A 10,631-nucleotide genomic window follows, 5' to 3' on the forward strand; every position below is an offset into this window, starting at 1 on the left:
GTTGGCCCTCATCGTCTCACCTGGGCAGTTTAGACTACTTTCTATAAAATGTCCATATCTTTTTACTCCGATACCAGATTTGAACAAAATCGATATTATTGGAGAGTTAATTCAATTTCCCACATGATGAAAAGTGAAAATCTTAAAAATACCAGACGTATAAAAGTGTATTCATCTTTAGAACAAGTCTTTAACATTTTTGGGATGAATTCAAGCTAGGTAGAAGTACGGGATATTACACTCTAGCTGTCTGAATATAGAGTTGATGGGACAAGTCCCCAACTAATTCCATCTATTGAATGCTAAAATACAAAAATAATGGAAGATAACATCATCCTAAAACTATGAGGACTCACCACTAAATCTGCTACTGATAGTTAGGGCTGCTAAGTGCGTTCAGGATCCCGTGCGTCTGAACCTATGATTAAGACATCATAGCGCAAAACAAAATTATCCGTCAGTACTTTGAATGTACTGGCTTGCTAAGCGAGGTAGACTGATTTGCATGGGGCTCATATTTATGAAAAAAAATAGCTGAGTAACATGGACGTAACTAAATGAGAGTACATGCATGAATACATAAATTGTAACTTAGATTATGTCAAAACTGGATACTGAGTTCTGAATACTGATTAACTGATATTTGAGTTTACTGATATTGTAGTACTAATAGCTGAGTGACTATTTTTGATAGTCCTAATTCTATAGAACAAAATTGAGTTCTATACTAAGCTGGGTGATTGTGTCTGACAGTTCTGAATATGTAGAACTGAACTGGGTTCTATGCTGAGACTGAAGCTAAAACTTTGGGAGGTTTTTACCTAACCAAAATGCCCCTCTCCAAATGGATTGGGGTCCAACTTGTAACCCCCATTGGAAAGGTGTTAATACCATGCCATGGGTAAAGACAAGCTGTGAGTTAACCCTCTCTAACAGGAAGTACTTTCATCAACCCTCACTGGCAGGAAAACTCATATGAGATATATCAACCCTAGTCTGGCAGGAAGATATCTCAACCTATGCTGGGTACGTAGTTTTGTAACTCAGGGATAGCTACTAAGGGTCAAACCCTATGCTGGCTGGAATTCCCCCATTCTTGGGTTCTCTCGGTGCTGATTCCTACTCCTAACTGAATAGATACTAAACTAATTTCTAAACCGTACTAGGCTTGACTGAACTGTTACTGATCGTACTGTCTAACTGAACTGAACTAAGTTTACTTAGTTCTGAGCTAACTACTGAAGCGAGACTGGGACTGATTACTGAGTATTACTATTTGCGATACTACTGAGACTGTTCTATAACTACTATAGCTCTAGGTAAACAACTAGATTTTTGGGTATTAAATACCCCAGGACTCGATAATATGAAAAGTAACATACTGCATGACTGTAGTAGCATAATAGTATTTGCTTACTAATAATGCATTTATTTGAACATTTTTGCCAAACACTTGATATACATGAGCTTGTGCATGAATAAAATCACATAATAACATGTCATGCTTGCACTAATCAATTCACATAAGCATTTTGACAAACACTTGGGGAGCATGGGTATTTCACATATCAATAAACATGTAATACTATCATGGATACTATATTCAACTTGTAATTCAAGAGTTCAACATGAAGTTCACATAATTCAATCTACAATTAACTAGTTTCATGGAATTTGTGATAAATCATGGAATTAAAAACCCATTTAACATCATAATCAAGATTAAATTCAAATTCAACATGAATTCTATGAAATCATTTAACTTTTAATTTAAAAGAGTTTCTTAAATTCCAAAGGTGGAAGGAAACCCTTGGATGAACACTTCATATACTTTGGTACTTGAATTGATGAAGGTTGATGGTGTGTCCTTGAATTTTGAAATTAGATCCCCTAGGGTTTGTTCTTGAGAGGATTTTAGAGAGAATTTTGCCTTTTGGATGACTTAATTATGTGTTTTTGGCGTTGATATGAGGTGAGAAAATGACCCAATTACCCCTCTGGACGCGGAGTTTTATTGACTAAAAATGTGCCCAGTGATGCGTAGACCGATGCGCCGTATCGATGATGGCCAACATGCCATATCGAGTTTGCATTGGTTCGCTAAAATCACACTGAAAGCTAGGGGAAATTATCAGTCGACATGGTGGGCGACGCGATGCATTAAAATGCGTCGACCCACTATTTTGGTCACCTTAACATGGTTCAAATGAGGTTCAAAAAATTAGAAACTCACCCGAAGTGACCTACTGATATTCCTGATCATGAATCAACCTAAAAATTGATACTTTAAGGTCTTCAGGATCAAGAAATAGGATCACCAACTTATGAAGCAAAAAATAATTTTAAGTGTAAACACTTAGCTGGAATTTCTAAGTACGGGACCCCTTATCAAGCTCTAAGGGCTGAGTTAAGCTTAGAATTTTGTAGGGTCTTACAATATCTCCCCCTTGGGAACATTCATCCTCGAATAAGACTGACTAATCTGAGAATACTGATAGACTAAATTTATATTTACTGAACATGCACAACTGAAACATGATTACATGACTGAAAGTACTGATATACTGAGTTATCATACTGGCATGCTTATCTGAAGCATGACTGAGTTCTGAAAATATGTCACATGACTAAGCTTTTTCATGAGGGTATGTATGATATGAAATGCTATGAAACTAAACCGATGCAGAGTTGTAAAGGTAATCTGAGCATGGAACTGAAAGAATTCAAGGAAAACTATTATCTTGAAATGAATCTGAGTTTCTAGAGAAGTGGTGATGATACTTGGTCCGCATATCTGCTTCTACTTCCCAAGTATCTCCCTCAATGGACTGATTCCACCAAAGAAATTTGACTAGCGGAACCTCTTTGTTCCTCAGTCTGCGGATCCTGGTGATCGAGGATTTCTACTGGGATCTCTTTATAAGAGAGACTGTTCTGAACAACTATACTCCCTATAGGGACTACATCCGCTGGGTCACCAATGCACTTCTTAAGCCAGGAGACATGAAACACTGGATGTACTGAAGCTAAATCTGAAGAAAACTCAAGCTCGTAAGCTACTTTTGCAAAGCGACTAAGAATTCGGTAAGGGCAGACATATTGGGGACTAGCTTCTCTTTCCTGCTAACCTCTTTACCTCCTCCATGGGAGAGATTTTCAAGAATATAAAATTACCAATCTCAACTCGAGATCCTTTAATGAACATGCATGAATGGGAACATGAGAACATAACTGAGCCTGAAACGTGATACATGAACTGAATATCATAAACTAAACTGAGCCCCTAAATACATGGAGTACGACTGAGATTGGAACTTGGGGTCCAACTTAAGAGTATCCACTACTCCAAACTGGATTCATTACATGAAGAGAAGATGGAAGGTTTAGGTCATGAAAGTTTGGGGCATTATAATGCATCTCCCCCTTGGGATAATACATCCCCCGAAGGATGCTGACTTAGCTGAGCTACTAAGGAAAGACTGGGATGATGCACAGGGCACCTACGAACTGAATCGTGACTGCATATCGAGGATCTAAAACTGAGGCATGATACATGAACTAAGCTGAACTCACAACTACCTGGTTGCTCCATCTTGGAATAGTTACATTCATGAGACTTCAGATAGTGCGATTAGATGGAAAGATGGGAAACCAAACCATACAAACTTGTACGCCTTACTGCTAAGCTGGATTGATGGATTTTTAGACTAACTCATGTTGGAAACTTATACTCGACTAGAGTTTTTCTTTGACACCCTTTCTATAGAGTTCTAATGGCTTTAGGGAGCAAAAAATCTTGGCATGGGCTGAACAAAATATTTAAACAAGAAATCACATCCTGGCTAAAATTCTGTAGTGTGAGGTGACGCCTAAGAAACATCATATAAGATAAAGTGACTTAGCCTTATGCACTGCATCTACAAATTTTCAAGCTTCGACATATTCCTTGAATGCCCATTCAACTATATTCTCCACCTTAGTATGACACTTCACCTGAGACTACTGAAAATATTCACATGGGTGCTGAGAACGAATACATAAACATACTAACTTATCTGATTAATTAAATAGTTGATAGCTGAATATTGGTCATGTAATATTAAATTATACTTAGTCTGGATTGAAACGGTAGAGTATTATGCATATGAGGTAAGGACTGACTGAGTAACATGAGATAATTAAGCATGAATTCATGAAAAATTTATTATCTATGAATACAAGACCAAGAGTATAATGTAATTCTAAAATAGTCTATAAACTGAGGTAGTGAAATACTAATAACTGAATAACTCATACTATACGTTATGGTCAAGAACACCTGAAACTGAAATAAGTTACTGATATGATTAATGGACTGAGATGTGACTGAGACTATAACTAAGACGGTAACAGAGACTGTAATCGAGACTGTAACTAAGACTGTAACTGAGACTGTACTGGAACTGAATGTTGGGTTCTGATAAATACATGATGGATACTGACATAAATTAAGGATCTAAACGAACACTCACACTCGGCATTTTCTCAACTTCTTATCTCATGAAAAATTTTGTTTTCCCTCCCTTTAACAACTAAATACAGCTTCTTGTTATCCATTTACATTGCACACTAACCTGACATTTAGGCCTATTTTCATAACTACAGCCTCGTTTAAAATGAGCATGCAAAAATCTTTTCTTATCATGAAATATTTACTCTCTCCCATCTAAACAATCGCTCATCACTACATTATTTTATAAGGAGAGTTCACTAAAGGGTTAAAACATAAGGAGCTAAAGAGTGAATAAATACTATGCCAAACTCGACACTTAACTAAGGCCTGAGGGATAGAATATCAACACCATGGATTTATTAAGAGATATAAACTGAGGATATACATGACATAATCTGAATTTAGATGTCTGTTAGGAGTGTAGCATGAGTCATGGGAACTGGGCATACTATAAAACATGTCATGAGTACATGATTCATGAGCTATATGACCTAAATACACGAGTCATGGGCTGCGTGACCTGAGTCTGGAGTTTCTGTATTCATGAAACATGATTTGTAATATTGAGTAAACTAGAACTCCTTACACTAGGAACTATAAGCGTACATAATTTTTGCTAACATGCACAAACATAAGCTATTATCATAGTGCTGACATGTAAGACATGAATAGATAAGATACCATGATAAATGATGGGCTTTGAGAGCCTGAAGTACGGTTCTGGGATTATCGGCGGGTTCACCCTCATTACTAAAATAGACAAGAGTGTCATCTATAAAGACTATGAAGAACATGTTCAACTACTTCTTGAACACGTGGTTCATCAAGTCCATGAAGGATGTTGGAGCATTGGTAAGACCAAATGACAAAACTAGGAATTCGAAGTGGCCATACTAAGTTTTAAAAGCTGTCTTCGGAATGTCAGATTCTTTGACTTTGAGCTGATTATAGCCTGACCTAAGGTCTATCTTAGAAAAGTACCTGGCACCCTAAAGTTAGCTGAACAAGTCACCAATTTAAGAAAGTGGATACTTGTTTTTTACCGTGACTTTATTTAGCTGAGGGTAGTCTATACATATTCTAAGAGAACCGTCTTTCTTACGCACAAATTGAATTGGTGCACCCCACGGGGATACACTGGGTCTGATGAATCCCTCATATATGATATCCTTCAACTATTTTTTTAATTCTCTAAGTTCTGCTGAAGCCATTCTATATGGTGGATAGAAATGGGCTGAGTATCTGGAAGAAGGTCTATTCTGAAGTCAAGTTCCCTCTCAAGAGGAACTCTGAGAAGTTCTTTAGAAAACATATCTGGGAATTTACATGCTACTGACACCGATTCAAGATTAGGGGTCTCTGAACTAGAGTCTTAAACTCGAACAAGATCATAGACACATCCCTTAGTTATCATTTTCCTCGCTCTAAGGTACTAAACAAGTTGACCCCTAAGTATTAAAGTACTACCCCTCCACTCCAGGAAAAATTTATTGAGTAACTAAAATTGAACCATTCTATTTCTGCAGTCAACTGAAACATAGCATGAATGAAGTTAATTGTAATACCTCGTATATTTCTAAGCTAGAAAATGAACCGTTGTTCCTTCACATGAAACCTCCTATACTGTGATTTATATTGGAGTACATGAATTAGGATGAGTATCCTAGTGATAATAGAGCTTATGATGTGTTAAGCATGTTCATAAGAGTCACTTAGAGTAAGCCAAGCTAAGAACTTTTGAATCCACCAAGTTTTCCCGTGTAATTTCACATAGGTCATATTTAAATGAGAATAAAGTGGTTTATAGGTGTTATTTTGGCATATTTATACCCTCCAAATTTTATAGAATTGAATAAGCTTTCCATCGATACCAAATTCACCTCAAACGGACACCCGGTGAAGAAGTTATGGCAATTTAAAGTTTCAGCAGCGTCTTTCAGTCAGTGGCACGTCACGCCATAAGCCAAAATGATATTTGTCAATTTCTAGTGTCTTTACAAAATTCCACCACATCGCGGTGAGTTTCTAGCTCACAAATAGGGGGTAACACGATATCTCCGCATTGCGCCGGGAGATCAAATCGGGTAATTTTTACAAAAATTAAATGACACACCTAGAGGGGTATTTGGGTCATCTTTCCACCCCTATATATATATTCTATAAACATGGAATTAAGCCCTTATTTCACCAAAACATACTTTTTCTCTCAAAATCCTCTCAAGAACACATTGGGTTTTCAATTAGGGATTCAAGTTCAAGCAAATTTCTCCATCAATCATCAAGAATCTTCTATCTAAGGTAAGCGTAGTGTTCATCTATTGATCCATTTCGTTCATAGAGCTCAAGAACCATGTTTTAAATATTATATTATGATTTTATTGTTGTGATATGACCATGTACATGTTGATGATTGTTGTTTAAGTTTCAAGATGATATCTAAAGGTGTTTTAATGAAGTATACGTGTTCGTTAGTTGAAATCCATGAACTTTATGTGGTTTAAAATGGGAAAATTCATGAAAACACACCTAAGCTAAAAGAATGCATGCAAAGTGTTTGATAAAAGGCCTAGGATGATAGAATTTATGTCCTATGATTTAATAGTGCTTAACTGACAAGTGCATGCTCTATGCTTTATGATTTTACATAAATTCCATGTGATTGATATGCGTCGTTGTTGTGATATGGATTGAGCATGATATTGAAGCTATGGAAGTATACACATATTGTATGAATTTACCTTCCATATGTAAGATATTGAGAACTATGCTTAGTGTGAAATCCCCTACTTATGATATGGTAAATTGTGGACTCCATTGTATGATCAAGTCAGTTATGTGTGTCAGTTTCCTTCCATCGAGTCTTGGGGGTACTAGTTCCCAAAAAATATAGTTGTGTGCCTAGATCCATGTCACGTTATCAAGATAATCTCCGTTAATCCATGATCTATAGAACTCAGTCAGTCATGTAACTCAGGAAATCTCAAAAATCTCATAATCTCAATAAATTCTCAGATAGTAGTACTATTCCATCAGTCAACAAAAGTTAGTTACTTAGTCCATGTACATCTAGTTAAATTATGTTCAGTCTCTTCAGATGGGACTAGAAGTTAGCACTGGGTGAACTCAAGGATGGGAACTCACCTGCTAGTTTAGGGTGTGATTCTTAGTAGTCATTCTTTTGTTCGAGAACTAAGTAGCCAGTGCAGGTTGAGACATCTTAATCTGTCAGATCAGGGTTGATGAGGTGGCTCAAACTATCAGTTTAGTGTTCCCACCATTCTCATTCGAGTATCTACCAGTGAAGGGTCACTCACAGCTGTCCTTAATAGTGGCGCGATATTGACACCCTTCCAGTCGGGGCAGAGATTGGACCCCAACCTAGCTATGTGTGTTATTGGGGCATGTCGGTTAAGAAACTACCTCCCATAGTTTTAGTCCCAGTCTCAGTAAAAGAACTCAGATAGTTCTTCAGATTTCAGTATACCAGGACTGTCAGTTACAGTCAATTCAGTTACAGTACAAAACTCAGGTAGTTCCATCAGATTCAGGACTGTCAGACACAGTCATCCATGTTATCAAAATTTCAGTATCAGTCATGTTAGGTAATAGTACACTATGTATTATCGTATGGATCCAGATATCATGTATTCACGATTTTAGTTACTATGTATGCATGTGTGCACTCTTACATTCATATGTGTCAGTCAGTTAGATTGTTCATGCATGTAAACCCTTTTTTATTTAGCCTACCTCACTCGTATACTCATTACTCCCAGTCGTACTGACGTATTTGTGCTATGGTGCTTTCTTTCATGTTATACCATAGGTTCAGAGACACGAGTTCCAAATCAACAGTAACATTTCAGTCGCAGAGTTGCAGTGAGTCCTCACCCATTTGAGGATGATATTATTTTATTTCATTCATTATTTCAGTTTAGTTTTGCTAGACGGAGTTAGTTGGAGACATGTTCCTTCAACTCCTTATTTCACATAGTATTTAAAGGCTTCTAGATTTAGTTCAAATTTTAGATTTAGAATTCAGTTGTTTTTGGGTATTTTTTACCCTATATGGATGTTATTATTTATCAAATATTCTATTCAGTTGAACTTTATGGCCTATTGTTTATGTTTTCCACATTCTATAAGTATATTATACAGTGTACAGGTACAGATATTTGCCATGGGCTAGCTTGTGGTTCCTCGGGGTCATAAGCACTGTGTAGCATTCTTAAGGTTCAATAGAGCCCTAGGACGTATGAAAGCCGCATCTAGTAGAGTCTTGTGCATGGGTGTGTTGCACGCCACATTTATGTACAAGAGGCTATGAGATATTTTAGGAATAGTTTCCCCTCTCTTAGTATTCATGTCATGCTAGTGAGCATGATCTCAAGGTAAACTCTCAGTCTAATCCATTCTTCTCTTATTTCAGAATATGCCTCCAAAGAGAAGAAACCAGCCCGCTCTTCAGCCCAAAGATCCTTTGGGCGAACATGTTTCTCATGTGGAGTTTAGGGCCGCATTCACCACACTTGCTCAGTCTGTGGCTACCCAAAATAAATGGCCACCAGTTATTCCGACCAATCCAGTGGCCAACTCAGCCGCAGCTAGGATTCGGGACTTCACCTGAATGAACCCTTCATCTTTCTTTGGGTCTAAGTCTGATGAAGACCCTCAAGAATTTATTGACCAAGTCCAAAAGGTCATAGACATCATTGGAGTTACTTCTTGTTCGAGTGCCGATTTAGCCGCATACCAGTTACTGGATGTTGCTCATACTTGGTACAAATAGTAGAAGTCCAAGAGGGTAGATGGTACAGGTTCTATAGAGTGGGAGAAATTTGTCACGACTTTCTTAGACAGATTTTTTCCCCAAGAGCTGAGGGAGGCAAAAGTTCTTGAGTTCATCAACCTCAGGTAGGGAAATATAATGGTTAAAGAGTATTCTCTCAAATTTACTCAGCTAGCTAGATATGCCCATCATGTGGTTGCAGACAACAAGGCTAAGATGAGCAAGTTCGTGTCAGGAGTGAATGATAGCATGGTAAATGAGTGTAGGTCTGTGATGCTGAATAGTGATATGACTTTAGCCATGATCATGACCCGTGCTCAAAAAATAAAAGAGTAGAAGATTGGGACTAGGGAGAGGTAGAACAAGAGAGCAAGATCAGGCAGTTTCAGTTTTGCTCAACCCAAATCAGAAGGAGAAAACTATTTGCAGTTCCGTCCTAAGCTAGCAGTTCTAGCTCCTTCCTCCGCCAGTGCCCCAGTGCCAAAATTTAGAGACGGCAACAGAGATTGAGAACCAAGCTCTAAGTCTCAGGGCAGTATCAGCAGTGCCCAAACTAATCCCCTATGTCAGATTGTGGTAAGAACCATAAGGGTACCTGTAGAGTTGGTAGCGATGTTTATTTCGGTTGTGGCAAGCCAGGCCACAAGATTAGAGAGTGTTTACAGTCAGGTCTACAAGGTTAGCAGAATCGTTCCACAGCCTAGTTCAGTCACCCAAATCAGCAGGATGCCACTTCCAGTGCTGCTAGTGGGCAACGCCCAAATAGACTCTATGCTCTTTAGACTCGACAAGATTAGGAAAATTCTCCTGATGTCGTTACTGGTACATTACAGATTTTCCATGTTCATATTTACGCTTTGCTAGATACAAGTGCATCCTTGTCTTTTGTTACTCTTTATATAGCAGGCGATTTCAGAATCAGTCTCAAAATTTTAGTAGAGCCCTTTTTAGTCTCTACCCCAGTGGGTAAAACCATCATAACTCGGTGGGTATACAGGAACTGCCCAGTTATGATATTTCAGAAATCCACGTCAGTAGATTTAGTCGAGTTAGAGATGACTGATTTTGATGTCATTCTCAGCATGGATTGGCTTCATTCTTGCTATGCCATAGTCCACTGTAGAAACAGGATAGTTCAATTTCAGTTCCCGAATGAGCCCTCCTAGAGTGGAAGGGTAGTACTTCATCTTTCAGGGTTCAGCTTGTTTCTTACCTTCGATTAAGGAAAATGATTTCTAAGGGATGTGTTTATCATCTTGTTCATGTTAAAGACTCTAGTTCTGAATCCCCTAGCTTTGAATCAATCCCAGTGGTTAATAAATATTCAGATATCTTTCCTGAAGATCTTCC

This window comes from Capsicum annuum, chromosome 9 (genome assembly GCF_002878395.1).
Source record: "Capsicum annuum cultivar UCD-10X-F1 chromosome 9, UCD10Xv1.1, whole genome shotgun sequence".
Lineage (NCBI taxonomy): Eukaryota > Viridiplantae > Streptophyta > Magnoliopsida > Solanales > Solanaceae > Capsicum > Capsicum annuum.